The sequence below is a fragment of the Ambystoma mexicanum genome, chromosome 3q (assembly GCF_040938575.1).
Source record: "Ambystoma mexicanum isolate Mex_15411 chromosome 3q, UKY_AmexF1_1, whole genome shotgun sequence".
Lineage (NCBI taxonomy): Eukaryota > Metazoa > Chordata > Amphibia > Caudata > Ambystomatidae > Ambystoma > Ambystoma mexicanum.
The window spans coordinates 442305819-442323178 of record NC_090926.1 but is presented as its reverse complement, the minus strand read 5'-3'; positions in this window follow the sequence as shown (position 1 = coordinate 442323178).

Sequence of the window (17360 nt, the reverse complement as noted above, 5' to 3'; positions counted from 1 at the left end):
CCAAGGTGTCAAACCAGGGGACTGTGAAAACAGGGGGAAAAATTGCCTAAGCAAACTTTTCACCTCAGTCTGCTGATCAGAAGTCAGGTGAGGGGCCACTCGGACACCCTCAAAGGAGCTATCTGAAGGACTGCTTTGAAATAGGTCAGGGAGAGGTTCAGATTCCTCTTCCTCAACATCTGAAGCCAATGGCAGTGCTGCGATTTCAACTCTTGGGATGAAAGCCTTTACATGGAACACTTTTGGCACCTGTCCAGGCCTTCCAAGGTCCACTAAATAGTTGACCTCACCAAGGGGCTTCACCACTGTGTAAGGGACTGACCATTTATCCTGTAAAGCTCTAGGCCTTATGGGATTCATGATCAGGACTTGCTGACCAGGTGTGAAGTTGATGAGGGAAGCTTTCTGGTCATACCAATGTTTCACCAGGGCTTGTCATGCCTTCAACTTATCACTAGCCAGACCGACCCATCAGGAGTACCATCCTTTTTCTGAGCCCTAACTCATAGTCTACTACGTTGGTAGTAATAGGGGGAGTGGGCATCTCCCATCCCTCCTTGGCTATGGCTAAGGATCCCCATACAGGGTGACCAAACAGAAGTTCGAAGGGGCTGAAGCCAACACCCTCCTGTGGTACCTCTCAGTAGGCAAACAGTAAGCATGGTAAAATAAGATCCCATTTTCTTCTTTGAGGTTCTTCAAGAGCCCCAATCATAATTTTTAAGGTCCTTATAAACCGTTCCACCAGACTATTGGTCTGGGGGTGGTATGCAGAAGAATACTTGTAGGTGACCCCACATTCGTTCCACGTAACCTGCATCTACTTCTGTCGGACACAACTTCTTTAGGGAAGCCAACCCTAGTAAAGATGCCGAGTAAAGCTTTTGCGACTGATTTGGCAGTTACAGTTTTCAATGGGATGGCCTCAGGATATCTGGTGACATGTTCGACCAATACCAAGATAAACCTATTGCCTGAGGATGTTTGGGGGGCAAGGGGACCAACAATGTTGATCCCTACCCTCTCGAATGGTACTCCCACAACTGGGAGTGGTAACAATGGAGCTTGGATTATTGAACCACTCTTATCAGATAACTGGCAGGAGGCACAACTCCTGCAGTGACTTTCTACTTTCACCCCCATCTTGGGCCAGTAGAAGTGCATGGATAACCTTTGCTTGGTCCTCTTAATACCAAGGTGACCAGCAAGGGGCACTTCATGCACCAGCTCCAGGAGGAAGGGTCTTACAGCAAGGGGAACCGCCAACCTCCTATGGTCTCATTCTGTAGACTCTGTGGGCTCACTATACAGGAGTCCACCTTTCCAATAAATCTGATGCTTCCCAGGAGGTTCACCCTCAAGCTGGGAGCAGGCCTGCCTCCTTAGGCCTTCCAGAGATGGGCACTCGCGTTGGCCTTTACTGAACTCCTCCCTGTCAGGACCACCTTCTACTAACAAATCGATTAGTTTGGGATGGTCATTGGGGTCCAATACTTCAGGCATCACCACCTCCTTGTCAGGTCTGGGTGATTGACCAACTACCTCCACCGTAGTGGTAGGCGAGTTAGGGGGAATATTTCTTTCCCTTTTTTTGGTTTCTTGACTCATTTAGCCTTGGGTTTCCCCTTTGGATGGGGCAGGGCAGTGGTCTTGTCCAAAGCTGCCCTCATTTGAGACCTTGTGCAGGGTCTGTCAGCAGTATCTCCCGCAAGCCCTAAAGCTCTGAGATCATTGCCCAACAAGACCTTTCCTGGGACACTCCTCTTAATGCTCACTGGAATCCTGACTGCTGTACCATTGATAGTAAGATTTACAGGTATTACTGGGAACATGAGAGGTGGGCCGTCAGCCAATTTAGTGGGCATCAGAGTAGCTCTGGCAACTTCCTCTGAGTCTACCAAGGTAGAATCCACTACAGTTCGACTGCACCCACTATCCCTAAGAGCTGGAGTATCTAATCCATGATCAGCACGCTGTCTTTAAAGTAGTGCTTGGTGTTATCTGGAATCCAAGCATAAGCCTCTGCGACTTTAGGCTCCCAGGAACCCAGGGAAACTAAAACTACCACAGCTTCTATCCCACTGGGAAGGAGTCTGAGGAGAAGGATGCTCCGGTAATCTCTTCTTCCTCCTAGGAGGAGAAGGGCAGATTAGCAGAGTGGACCCCCAAGGTTTTGACCTTACATCTGGGATCCCCCTTCTCGTGTTCAGTTGCTTCACAAGCAAAACATGATCCATTGGGTCTGTTTACATTGGGAGGCTTATTATAACCAGAGTTCTGGTTCGGAGGCTGACCTCGACTACCCTGTGAGTTCTCTTGTGTCTTACCCTTATTTTTCTTTTTGTGGCCCTTTTGGGAAGAAGATTTATCAGTTTCCCCACCCTCCTTATCTTTGGACTTTTTCCCTTCCTCCTGCTTACCAGAATGAGTCTTGTCCTTATGGGACACTCGATGTGACACCCATAAATCTGCTGAAATGGCAAGTTTCTTAGGATCTATCTCCTTTGAATCTGCCAAATGCTGCTTAAGCTCAGGGGAAGAAGATGCAAGAATATGTTCCAGCATGCCAAGACTTACCATACCTTCAAAGGTAGAAACTTTATAACCTTCGACCCAGCCAGTCAAGTTTTTTAAGGATTCAGTTACATAAGATACCCAAGTACCACCTTCTTTTTTCTTATACTCTCTGAATCTTTTTAAGTATTGGGCAGGAGTCTTTCCAAACTTTAAAATGAGAGTCTGCTTCAACATTGCAAAATCTGCTCTCTCAGCCTTCGACATTTCCATAATGGCACTGCAGCCAGAACGGGGCAATCTGTTAAGTATCCAGGCAATTTTATCAGCATTGTCAACTTGTTGAACTTCACATGCATACTCAAATGTATTCAGCCAGTCCATAATGTCATTCTTTTCCTCATACACACTGAGCAGATCTTTTGGAAACCTTGGATGAGAGGAGGCCCCAGACCCAAGTCCAAGAACCTTGGATCCAATGGCAACTTGAAGCCTGGCCAGTCACAACTGGTGATCCCTGTCTTTCTGTTTCTCAGCCTGTTCGATTTGTAGTTTGGCCATATTGAAATCAAGCTCCTTCTGCCTAAACAGCAGCGCGTGCTTCTTGAATTCAAGTATGGCCTCCGCATCAGCACTGGCAGAGGAAACATTGGACATTTCATCCTCCCTGTCCTCATGGTCGCTGTGGACCAGTGCAGCAGCAGAACTGTCAGTTCTAACAGTGAGAGCAGCCCCACTTCCTTCTGCGCTGTCCTCTAAAGCTATAACGCTAAGCTGAGCTTCTTGCCATGCCATGATTCTTTGGATCATTTCCATTTTAGTGCCTTGAGAGGAGACACCTCTCTCAGCACACATCTTTTTCAATGTTTCGGATTTAGAAGCATTTAAAGTTATCAAGGTTCTTGTTTCCATACTGTTAGATAGTAGTATGGCCTTTAAAAAGTTATACTACGACAATTTACTATGTGTCCTGGTAGGAATAACTTGAAATGCCTTCGCTCGTGCGCAACACTGGATACCTTCATTCGTATCCCACCACTGTACACAAATTTGTTAAGATGGATTTCTGAACTCTGACCCGGAGGGGCAGAGGTTCAGAAGGCCAGCCTAGTTTCTTGTAACTGGGTAACCTCTGGACAAGCCAGACCAATCAGGGTAGTGATGGCGGCGGTCAAGACTAAGTCTCAAGAGGGGTGAGGGTGACTGAAAGACTGCAATGAGCACACAAAGCAAGGACACTTGCAAATTACTTCAGACAGGTGTCATATTAAAAATATAGACACATTTATTACAAGGCCTTTGTAACATCGACCATAGCAAAGAATCACAATAATACTACAGTAAACCAACACATCACAATCAATACAATATATATACAACACTGATGGGTCTAAGGAGTTAGGAGCGCGTAATATGTAGACCACCTAGATGGGGAGGAAAAAAAGGCAGTGCAAGTAATCATTAGACCCAGTTTGACATCTGAAATACACCTAACTAGGAGGAAGTCCGAGCCCTACAACGAGAGGAGCCTTGTGCTCAAAAGTACCTGCACGCCCAAAGAGGGCCTCTTCGAGGATATCAGGCAGTTCAGGAGGTGAATGGAGAGATGCAAAACAAGTTCCCACTACTCGAGCAGGGCCTAAACTTGTGGGCAAAGGCAGGGTGAGAGTGCAGGATAGAGTCGCTATTTCGCAATAGTGGTAGAAAAGGAACGGGCCCCTGTGCGATGGGCCACCGGTTGGGGTATGGACTACTCACAGGTCCCCAATGCAGGCAGACCCAGACTTCTCCAGTTCAGATCATGTTGCTGGCAGGTTCAGTTGCGATCATCAGGACGTCTCCACACCGTGTAGATTCTGTGTAGCAGGATACAGGGTCGAGGGTATCCCAAATGCAGCGGACGTGTACAGGTTGTTACCACAGCAGGGCAACACGGCAACCGCGTTTACTCTGTTCCGGTCGCACTCGTCTCACTTCAGACCTGGGAATGCCAAGTGTACGAAATTAGGTGTGAGGGTGCCGTGGACGCAGAGCAAGCTGTAAACCAAGTTTCAAGGGCTTCCCCGAAACGGCAGCGGTAAGAGTGCAAAGCGCCCTGTGTAAACTGGTCAGCCCACTGGTTGTCCCTGGGACACTTCCGAAGAGGCTTACTTGCAGAGTTTGATGAAGGTGCCAGGAATAGTTGATCCCACTTTTCCAATGGATAGAAGCGCCTTTGCAAACCTTCTAGGATGAACAGATGCAGAGGAGTCTCACAGGACGACAGCAGTTCAGGGTGCCAAACCTTCATCAGGTCACCAGCGGTTCCTCGACTCAGCTTCTTGTTGCAGGATACTTGGCTCCTTATCCCTTGTTCAGTGTGAACTCAGGAGATTGACATGGTAGTGGTGTTTTCAGCCTCCTCTTATCCAAAATTCCCTTCACGCCAAAACAGAGAGGACCCAATGGGAGATCTGCTCACAAACACACCATACGTGGACCTATCACGGACCACGGTGGTCCCAGGCATTCATGGCACTCCAGACTCTCTGGCACCCAGGATTTGTGTTGGGAACAGACATCCCAGCCCACATCCTGGAGGCACACACAAGGCATGCAGAAGCCCACAAAGTCTTTGGGGTTTCGCGGGAAAGTGCATGACCAAATAAGGACGGACCCGGGTCGGCTCGACCTGGGGAAGGAGAAGGGGCAAGACGGTCAGCAGACAGGACAAAGAACCTTGTGGCATGGCCATTTTGGGAGCCAGGCCACCTATTCGTGGCAAACTCGGTAAGTGCGGATAACATGGCAAAAAAGGGTTCAAAACACAAGAGAAATGATAGCTGCCACCAGTCCCGTCCGTGACACCCTTGCACAGTTCATAATAAGTCTAGCGAGAGTTTCTAGGGCCTTTGGAATGACTAGAGACCCAAGAGCGTGGTAATGTAAGTTACGGTGCACTCTTGTTTCATGTTGCACAAAAGCTGCAACATGAGGAAAGGACTCAGGGAAACAAAGTCTCCCAGTACTGACTCTCTTAAGGGCATGTCAGTTTCACCATAAGAATTGAGCGATAGCCCAGAGTAGTGCGGCGGAAGGCTGTGCTTCTCTGGCAAAGTCTAGATCAGGGTGTAAAACAGCAGCAAAAAGGTTGAGGGTTGCCACATGGGGGGAAAATGACATACAATATGAAATCTTTCCTAACACATACCGGTTATGCTAGTTGAGTATTCAACGGGTGTAATGTGATGCTAGTGTGTAAAATGTGGGCCAGAATAACATGGCTTTGATGCGCAGCCATTTTTTGGACACTCATCTACCATTGCAGTAATAAAGTCTGCGCTTCCGCGGACCTCACAGAATGAAAAACTAGCAGGGAAAACGGAGCAAGGTCACATAGATATTTTGCAAGCAGACTGACTACAGAGAATTATTGTATTGTCCAGTGAACGACAAATACTGAAGTGGAGTTGGAGTGCGCTGCAGCTGCACGATAAGGGGTCTGGGAATGCATGCAAGTAGAGAAGTGCTGGGTTTTTCCACTTTCAACTGGATTTTTTCACTCTTTGTCTCTTCGACTTGTCATCTGCCTTTCGGCCGAGGGCAGAACACAATTTGAAAAGGAGGGGGATGCCTCAGAAAGGAGAGGGCATCACGGAAAGGTGGTTGTTGCATTTTGAACACCTGGTGTTGCAGTCTTGCTGATAGGGAGGATACTTCTCTTCAGACCCCATTGTCCATAGTGATCTCTTCACCTGACTCCTGAGGGACTAAGCAGTGTTGTTCGGTGGCCAAGATGAAGTTATCCTCTGCTGTATGGATCACAATGATGGCATTTATATTCTAATTTATCTATCTATGTATACATGTTTGTATGTATTCGTTTTCTATTTATTTCTTATTAGTTATTTGATATTAATAAACGGCCTATAATGAGACATTTTTTATAACCTTATATTGTGTGTGTGCGTATCTCTTCTGCTAGTCTGAGTGCAATCATTTGTTTTTGCGAGAAGGAGCTGTGGAAACGTAAGTGTTTGTGTTCTTCCCTTATATCCAAATAGACACAATACACATGGCTGTCTGGTGTTTTTACATTTATGCAATGCATATATTTGCAAGTTCAGAATGTTGTTTGCGGTGGGATGCTGTGGAGGCCAGACAGGTGGGTACCTTGTAAAGGTAAGTTGAAGACACTCAAGGTGGCACTTGTTGTGGTGTGTGTGGTGGCAGTGAGCCTGGCACTGTGTGGAATGTATTTTTTTTTGGGTGCTGGTACACATGGCAATGAAAGGCTGGTGGTTTCAAGCTTGCAATTTGTAGATGTCATTCAGGGGGAAATGGTTGTGGGGGGATTGTTGTGAGGGACGCTGTCACCGTAGGGCATTTATTGGTGAGTTGTTGTGAGTTGTCATGAGGGTAGCCCATCAGCTGCATTGTGCATGGTGATGGGAGTTGTAATGAGCTCATGGTGTCAACAGTAAAGACAGACACAAGTGATCACAGTTCAAGAATGTTTATTAAACTGTATGCAGGTTGGAAAAAAGCCTAATCTAAAGCTAAATCTAAGATGGGAGCAAGCGTCAACCATCAACTGAAAATAAGGCAGTCCTTGTGGCGTCATGTTAAAATAAACTTGCCTATACTAAGAAAAAAAAAAAAACGATTGCCAATTCCTTACGCTAAATACAAAAGAGTGTGGGATAGGGTTTCAATAAAGGAAAAAGTGTTCACAAATAATATGTTAGGATGCGGTAGCTTGGGTCTCCCTTCCCCACTTTTTGAGCACAGGGAAAGGTGGGATCTTAGAGCAAAGCACTCACTCAAGCCTTCCCAGCATGATTCGACAGTTCTGTTTTTAGCTATCAGGAGCCTTGATGGATAAGTCTATTTTACTTTCAAAGCCTCTTCCCTTCGTTGAAAAAACAATAAACAAAATAAGTTCGGTTCCAAATGCCTGTAGGGTGATACTCTCACTATGGCTTTTTAGCGTGATTGTCTTTCACTCTTGGGTCCCCCTCTTCTGGGCGCAGACCTTTGTCCAATCTTAGTCTACCTCCAGGGGTTTCACTGAGGCTTTTCAACTTCACAAATCTCAATGGGCCTCATTACGACCCTGGCGGAGTGGGTCTACGCCAGCGTTATTCGCGGCGGACCCGTCCGCCCTACTACGAGTTCCCGTAGCGCCATGGAGCCGTTTTCCGCCTGGTTTTTCCGGGCGGAGAAATCCATGGCGCTACGGGACCTTGTTGTTAATTACGCCACCGTATTTTACGGTGGCGTAATTAACGCCTTCCCCACTCCCATTATACCCTATGGGGCAAAAATGGGAATGGGAAGGGTAAAATGGGGAATGGGGATTTACCGCCCCGCCAAGGTCGGAATGGGGCGGTAAATCCGCCAACCCCCATGGCGCTATCGGCAGCTTTCCGCCGTGCTCCATGGTGAATTTTGCACCGCGATTTCCGCCAGGGTCGTAATGAGGGCCAATGTCTTTTTAAACAATTCCAGTGGACAATCCTTTGTCGGGTTCACCTTTGTCAACACCCTGTTTCTTGGGACTTTGCCCCCTCTTCATCAGCATTCTTCCTCCGGGTTCACGCTTGCCAACTTCACATTTACATTTACTTTCAATGTCTTCAAGATTTACTTGCCTTGCTTTCTCACGATGCACAATTTCCTTCCCTTGCTTTCTCTACAGTTCTTAAGTCAAAGGCTTTCAACCGTGCAGAGATTTTGCTGGACCTCCTGTATGACCACTTTGACCCATCTTGGTGGCTCTCCTATGGCATTCTGGTATCTGTAGTTTTACTCAACATGGGATTGACCAGAGTCTCTCGAGTTAGCATCCACATAGTGCTGGTTCCCTCTGCAGCATGCTTTCTCTTTTTTGAGCTTTCTTCAAATGGACTTTCATTCAACACAGTTCGGATCTTATCAGCTTATCAGCTTTCCCTTCGACTCACCTGATGTGATGAACCGCTTATCTCTCCTTGTTTCTAGAGTCAAGGCCGGTACTGCGGTAGCAGGTGTTTCCCTCCCTCTTGCCTATCAGCATAGGCATGCTCTGTGTACCATCGGCATCTGCTGAAATACACTTGGGCTATTGTCCTCGGTCTTACGATTCCTTCTGCAGAGGTTTCGGAGGTCTGCGTCAAAAAGCTCAAGGTCGTGTATCTCCTTGTTAGTCTCTCGATATTCGCTGCCTTTCTCCTCCTCTTGAACTGCCAGGCCTGGATATCTCTTTCATCGTGTGGTCTGCCTTGCTCGTACTGTGCTCTCTTACTCCACCTTTTATCCCTCTGGGGAAAGTAAAGGGCCGTCAGGTATGTGTGTGATTTTGGTTAATTGCTTGACCCTGTAGGACCCTAGTGTCAGGACATGTCAAGTAAACAGTTTGATGGGTCTGTTGTCTTTCATGGGGAAAAAGGTGTTCGGGTCAGAAAAGGGGGTGGGATTTAAAATATGAGATTGTTCTCTGGGGTAGGATGGGGAAACAGTGCTATATGTAATTACAACCTTCGTATTAGACATATTTTTTGGTGAACTCGGAAGGGTGGATTTTGTAGGGGTTTGAAATGAGCAGGAGGTGTTTTGTGAGGCAAACAGGAATAGCTAGGATCATTGGATGACCAGAGTGGTTTGTGCGAAAGGTAGTGTTTATTTGAGCAGGTTGGGAGTGAAGAAAATGATAATCAGAGGATAGGGAAGAATAATGGTTGGGAGTATTCAGGTTGAAAGCGGGTAAGCAGGGTTCTCAGAGATGTGGTTTTTGTGTCTATATGGGTTTGTGGTGCTAGGGTATTTAACAGATATGGAAGGGACACCACGTTGGCACAAGAGAGATCTAATGGGAGGAAGGGAGGTAGATGTAATACAGCCTACAAAGGTTTCAGGGATATCGCTCTTCTCTCCTCTTGTACAATACTGCATCTCCCTTGGGTTATTCCCTCAAGTACAAACTCTGGCTTCTCCTTCCCAGTGAGACTTTCTCACTCTTTCACCCCTAGAGTTGGGATCTGAGTGGATCAGCCCTTCGTTGGCCACCTGAATAAGAGTTTCTCGAGGTTCGCTATGGGAGATACCCTCACTTATTTCACAGAGTCTAGTGAGTGATTACTTGCAGTTTTTAAATTTTTGTAGCCTGTCCATGGCTTCCTGTTCACTCAACTGTTCATGTCATGTGTACCCATGCTGGCAGTACACTCTTAGTACTTCAGACCCTTCTGGGGGCGGTGCCCTGAGACAAGTACACACTCAGCACAGTATTGTAAGCCATTTGTGGGATGCCATGTTCACCACAAACAGCAAGCACACACCATTGGCTGGTGTTGTTGTTTGCCATGAGAATATGTTCCATGCACAGAACATCAGCATATATTCTGCTGCCTGTTGACTGTTGCTCCGTGCATCTCAACAAACCCTTCTGTTCCCAGGACATTAGTCCCTGTTCCGTTATGTGCCTGTAAAATCTGCCTTGCCTCCTAGTGCCTGTTCCCTACTTCCTTTTGTGTGGCAATATCCTTGGCCACCTATTCACATTCCTTTATATTGTCTGCTTATCTCTTTTATGCCAGTTGCCTTTGTGTCCTGCCATCCTGTATGACTGCTGCCTCCATGAAAAGCTGCCTTTTGCTGGACCCTCTGTTCACTGAAATTGATGACATGTCTGCATGCCATCACCTTGGACTTTCCATCATAAGCTCCCCTGCCAGTGTTTACTACACTGTCCTGAATCCACGTTAATCAGTGGATGCCATTTCTTGGAATTGGGAGAGCTTCCAAGGAGATCCTGTGTTTCCAAAATCTCTGTGATCTCTATGTGGGAGTCATTCTGACTCATGCCAGATCAGTGTGTTAACAATGTGCTCTCACCAGGACATGGAGTACGTGGAAACTGATCTGTCACTGTATGGCACTCTGGGGGGCAGGCAGTGTAGGTGTTGTGGGTGGAGAAGGTGTTGCTGTGTGGGGTGATAAGATTGCATTGGCCAGAGGAGTGTGATCTGACTACATGGGTGCAGGGACATGGTGATGGGCGGCTGGGAAGTTCTTGTTTGCATTTGTTGCATATCAGTCAGAGGGGCACAAATAACAGTGGCCAGGGACTTGCTGCTTGTATTGTGTGCTTTGTTGTGGACAATGTATGGTAAAGTCACAACAGACAGACATTGGGCCTCTTTACAAGTTTGCTGGTCCGGGAGTAACAACGCTGGAAAGCTACCAGCGCCTTTACTACCAGACCGGCAAACTACGAGTTTTGCTTGCAGGTGCCTTTGCGGCGACCAGAGCATGTCGGATGCACCGGCACATTCGCAAATGGTGCCGGTGCATCCGGCTTCCCCATTCCCATTGAGCCCTATTGGGCTCAATGGGAATGGGAAGAATATTTTCCGGAGCCCAGGAATGGGCAATTACCGGGTCCGGCATGTCCGTAATGAGGCCCATTGTATTTACAGCCCACTAGCATAAAACGTTAGCTGCACCCTTGTTCAGGATATATGCTGAATATGAATATGGCAAAAGGATAGTATTAGTCCATGGCTACAGAGCTCTCTGTCTTATTCAATACAAGCATTATGTAATGTCCATGTAAGCCATCACATGTGATGCATTTCATATACAGTGTTCAGGTACCTCCCTCATTGACTACTGCCTATTTACATGGTTTTATTCACATGTTTTCCAGCCTCTGATTGGCCGTGTCATCTTCTCCTCCTACATCTTCACACATGGGTGACGGTCTCTTCAACTTGGGTCACTGTGACATGATTGGTTAGGCTTTTGATTACTCTACCCTATCTTGGGGTCTAACCACGTGATATGCACCTGGCCATTAACATCGACTCAATATGAAACTTCAAGGTCAGCCTCGTCCTTGCAAACAAGATTCATGTTTTCTCATCCCAGACACGCAGGTGCCCCATCAAGCCTCACTACAGCATTCATATTGAGGTTGGCATCGCCCTTTGCTCTCCCTGGTACAAATGACAGACCTTTATCTCTGTTGCCCTCTTTGTCAGGTACTCCACCCAAGGGGTTGTCCTGGTGTTCCTGCATGTCTCACTGATCCATCTGATTCATGATGGATTTATGATATTTATCCCTGGGTGTCTGGTGATTAAAATGTGATGGCCATTTTCATGGGGTCTCCGGTCTCCTATATCTCATTGCGCGGTCTGCCAGCTCACAACCTCTGCCCTTGCTCCCATGAGTATTGCATTCGCAATCAGCCACAGCTCCACTCCCATTTGACTGCTTGTATTCTTGTCTAATTGTACAAATTTGTAACTTGATATATTTGTATGTGAGTGTACGTGCGCTTTCCCTGCCTTGCCTGGGGGTTGTGATGTGATAGTGAAGCAAGAAAAGGGGCTTCATTGTTTTGTGTTTCATACATAGCCTGCAAGGATTGGGGCCTACTGTCAAATACAGATGTTCTGTATATCTCATACACGTCTGCAAATCAAGTGGTTCTTTTTACTTGAATATGTATGCGCGTATACATTACACTTGTCTCCCGCCAGTCACCTCTACCCACATGAACCCCCCCACACCCCTATGCACAGCTATGTGCATTCCCCATATGTTAGTGTTCATTTCACAAGGTGAATCATTTGAGAGGGGCTGGGATCTGAACCTGCTTCCCGACAACAACATGGATTCTGTTGATCCAATTGCTTTGACTGTCTTGGTGTTTAGTGCATGTTATATGATGTCTACTGGATACACACAGTTTGCCTCTGCCAGACACACATTCTAAGGGGAATTGTTATGGCCATGGAGGATATGCCCAAATTCATCATTAAATGGCACCAGGGCAGAGACCTCACTTTTTTATGCTCCACAGGGGCAGGTTTTCAGGTAAAGTATGTTTGCACCAGCTGGTTGCATGCAGCCTCTCCCTGTGCCCTTTGGTCAACCCAGGGAAAGGGTGGTGCATGTGGCTGAGGTTGATGTCCTTGCTGCATATTAAATGGCATGCCACACTGTGTGGCTACATTGTGCAGTAAACATGTTGCAACAATGATTGTGCACACTACTGGTGGGGCATAGAGCACTATCCCACCAGAGTGGTCTAGGGAGCAGACATGTGACTTAAACACCCCAAATGTGTGCTCCACTATACCCCTTGTGGCCACATGTGCATCATTGTATCTTACCTGACCTGGTGTGGCAGGATTCCTGTATGACATCATCATGAACAGTGATAGCAGGTAGGCACTGTCCCCTGAAAATATTTACTTGGTTGTTATTGGCACTTATTATCACGGTCAGTTTTTCAGTGTGTGATGTGCATGCATGAGTGCATGCATGTGCGTGCACATTCATACTCGCCAATGAGCCAGGTGTTGCCATATTTTACTGCTGCAAAGGCACGGGAGAGTGTTGACTGGTAGTAAATGTAGCTGTCATGCGTGCTGACATGGAAATTGTTGCATGATCACTCCATTTCTGTCACAGATGACCTGCATGTTGATGTAATGCCAGTCCTTGTAATTGCAATATATGTGTTCTGTCATTCGGGGGAGGGGAGCACAGCGCAACATGTGTATAGTCTAAGGATCTAACTACACAAGTAAAGCGTGCAACTGCATAAAAATCGTGGCACACTCTATGACTTTCATCCAGTGTTCTCAGCATATATATGTACCTGGGCAGACATGCATGTGACGTGATGTAGGCCAAGACCTGGTGGAGACAGCAGGATTGTGTGGCCTGTGATATCCCACCAACTATGGCAGTGGTACTCTGGAAGGCGCCAGTGGCAGTAAAATGTAGTGCTGTCAGGACCTTTTCAAGTGGGCTAAGGGTATGGGAGCAGATGGTGAGTGATGCTAGGTTTTACTCCCACTCCCTGACAAGGACTAGGATGATATGGGCCAGGAACCGTTACCTGGCATACACCTGATTATCAGGCATCCCAAACAGTGTGGTGTGTGTAGCATAATTTCAGGGTCTGAGCATCCTCCTCTTCCTTCTGAGTCCATGTATGATGGCTCACACAATTGCAGCCTTCAACATGGCTTTGCAACGTTAATATGGTGTGCAGTGCATGCTTTATAGGCATTGGATCCCTTGCAGGTTGAAGTTTATGCCTGCTATCATGTGGCTGTTGCAGAGGCCACACCCACGCTCTGCGAGGTGTATCGTGCAATGCACCTGACTGCACGCAAAGACATGCCAGTCCAGCGCAGAGTCCATGCAACGTCTGGAAAAGTCCTGCAAAGTCCATGAATCAACAAAGGGGGGCTTTGCATGCAAAATGGCCCGCATAGTTTCTATTTTCCCTGCAAAGTATTCCATGAATCGGGCCCTAACTGTTTTGATGGCTGTTCCATGATACAAACTGGTGACCTGCAACTTGTACACAGGTTGCTGCAGTAGGTGCATCGACTAACTGGGGAAGTGTGCCGATTATATCCAAATGGTCTATTCTGTGGGTTGACCTATTTAAGGATAGGTTCAGAATTGAGAGCTGGTATATGAGAAATTAAATTCTATAATAACCATTATAATTGCTCTGGGAAGTCCTCCATTCCATCGTTGTTTAGTCCCTTCTGCCCCACTACAGAGGGACAGAAACATTGCCCACCAGTCTTGCTCCTGGCATTTACAGTGTGTAGTATGTAAGTTTGCCCATCCCTATTTTTGTTATGTTTCCTTTAAAATCTTGTATTCAAAACGTGTTTGATTTTGGTGGAAACCAAAGAGCCATTAAAAAACAGGGCCTGGCCATTGAGTCGCCAGCATGAATGTAATTGTGATGTTACTCCCTGCGATGTAACTTCCCATAGCACCACTTGGGTCGAAGTTTATGGCATAAGTATCTCCCCACGCCCTGCTACATTTAATAGTTAATTATATATTGTTGATGATCCAGGGCACCTGACGTCTGAGGAGTGTGCTCAGATTAAGCAAGCATCTCTTGTTTCAGGCATAGCAGTACTCCGCGATATATTAATGTTTTGCTTAATTGTGCATAACACCGTGGATGCTGTCTGCTGCATCTTCCGAACAGTTATTAGTATAACTGTTAAACGAGATTGTAAACCCTCGTAAGGTATACATTTAAAAGAAGCAGCCGAGACAGCCAGGTTCTGCACACATGCACTTGCTTTACCAGCACTTTTCCGAGCGGTGGTGTGATGACTCAGTACTCGCATTTTTCGAGTCAGATACTAAGCAAGTGCACGTTGTTATGTTCACGTTTCAAGTACCCATGGATATACGTCCTGGATTGCATCATAGAGGGATGTTAATGCATTGTATGCACTGTTGCATTTGACAAAACATTATTAAAAACACAGAAAGTTGAAAACGTACATTATCTACCATCTTTGAGGGGGCTCAACATGATAGTAAAAAAGTACGCATGTAGGTTCCCTATTTGTTTTTCAACCAAAAATCTTTTCTAGCCAATGTAGCATTTTCATACTCTGAAAATAAATTCTGCATTCATTCGATGGGTGAATACCCACTTTTTATAACACAGGACATCATGGTCACTTTCATGCTAACGGCAAAGCTTTTGAGTGCATATTATAGTGGTGGTAAATTCACATTGGATTCTCTGTGCTTTGGCCTTCTGCGTCACCTAGAAAATGCAGAAGAGGTTCTCATTGCTTTGGCCTTTTGTTGTACCTACTAGATACAGACGTATTTCTCAGTATGTTTATTTTCTTCTCCACCTACTAAATGCACATTTGGATGGCCTACTCCTGAGCTTAAACAATGGATGTGGGGTGTACTGCCTCCTGCCACAATTCACATCCACACCCACCCACAAATCATGCCCCAAACGCCAAAACAAAGCTATGAGGGCAGGAGTATCTTGCAAGATTAGGAAGGGCATGGGAGTGTGGCAAGGGGAAAGGAATTGGATGTTGGCATGAATATACACAACCCAAACGTAAAGGCAAGAGATAGAGATTCCTGCAAAAGAGCAGCTTGCGATTGAATCACTTAGTGGGATGCAATAGGTTAAAACAGTTCACTTAAATCAGCAAATACTTGCTCTTGTGTATTTTTAGCAGTTGCCAACATGAATAGAGAAGTGGACATGACGGATCAGTGGAAATGACTGTCACTGATCTATGAAAGTCATCTAAGCACCAATGGCCTGCTAGTCTGTGCTGGTTTATAGTCAAAATATTGAAAACAAAATAGTCGAAAGTCATATTTTGAAAAAAAGTCGAATTTCTTTTTTATTACATTTTTTATTTGAAATGGGGGGGTTCACCCCGACCCCCCCCCTTTTTTTTACCTTGTTTTTTTACACGTGAGAGCCAAAAAATAAATATAAATTAAAAAAAAAATTAGACTTTTGTTTTTTTGTCATTATTTTTTTTATTTTTTTGTCTTTCGACATGTTTTTCCGATATTTTGACTGCACACCGTCTGTGCTCGTGGGTGTCTCTCTGTGTTGGTCTTGGCCCTGCTGCCTTGCTCTATGGCGCCTCCTCAGTCCATGGATCATGACCCTTTTCATCAGGATCTTTCCCTGAGCCTCATCAGCCTCCTCATTCCTTAATAGAGCTTTGATTTGATAGAAATGGTTACCTGTTCCTTGTAACCTTTCTCCTCCTGCTTTACTAATCTGCATTTGATATCTTCTACCCACCTCTCTTGGTACCCACCAATCTCTTCCTAATATTCATCAATGGCATCTTTCCTTTCTCTCCTTGCCTTCTGTTGTTCTCCAAACTTCTCCTTCACCCTCCCACCCTACTTTCCTCTAGAAGCCCCTTCTTGTTTGCCAACAGCCTCTCCCTGATTTGCCTCAACCAAAGCCCCCTGAGGTTTACAGACTCCCTCCCCATCAAGTCCTTTCCCTATTTCTTGATTTTAACTTCACACTCTTTTAGCCACTCGCTTCTGATATCACTCCGAACCATTATCCCACCTCCTACGACCTTGTGATATTGCCAGTTCTCCTCAATCCTTCTTTACACTTCCTTCTGATCTTCTGCTTCTCCTAAATCCCCCCTTCAACCTACTTCTGATGTTGCTACTTCCCATCCTTGATCCCTCGTTTTTGTGTTACCAATTCACCTGAATCCTTCCTTCTTCCTCTTTCTGATGTTGGACGTTTCCTCCCTTTTCCCTCTTTCCACCTCCCTCTGACCCTCTTGATTTCAACCTCTTTAATCTGCTTTCTAGGCTATGTTCTCTCTCCAGACAACTCGTCACTTCTAACCTCATCAAAGTCTCCACAATAGCTCCTTCTCCAAACACACATACCAACTAACTGAGCGCACAGATGTATGTAGTAGGCTTATTAGTCCCTGTGGGCTGGCTCCATACATGGGTTTATACAAGGGCCAGTGTACTGGTGAGGAACAGGGATTGGCTATGATCTCTTGGCTCATATGGGTTCATCAATTGATTAGGTAGGAGGGGAACTTAACCTTTAAAGGTTTGGTCCATCATCTTGAATTTTATAGATGTCAGTGCCAGTGTTTGCAGGGATCCATGATTCAAGTTGTACTGCTTCATTGAACCCGTGTTTTGAAACTACTAGTGGGTTCACAGAATGTGGTTTAACCTCTCCCACTTCTCTAGTTATTGCTCCATTCGCAGAGCCAGGGTTGTTGACTCTCCCCAAGCCCACTATGTTTCCCCCACACATTTGATTCACAGTCTGCATGGGGATTTCCGCAAGCCTCTACTGTCTATGTGAATCCATGAGTGAGAAAGTGTATGGACCTGTAGACTGGTCCTGATGTCTGTGTGAGCTCAAGCATGGGGTGGCATTTGCTCACACAGTTTTCCCTTTGTTTCTCTAGGACTGCTCAACACCTCCCATTCTAAAAGGGATAGTGTTATTAACATGATATACCACAGAGAGGGGTTGCCGTTTTGCT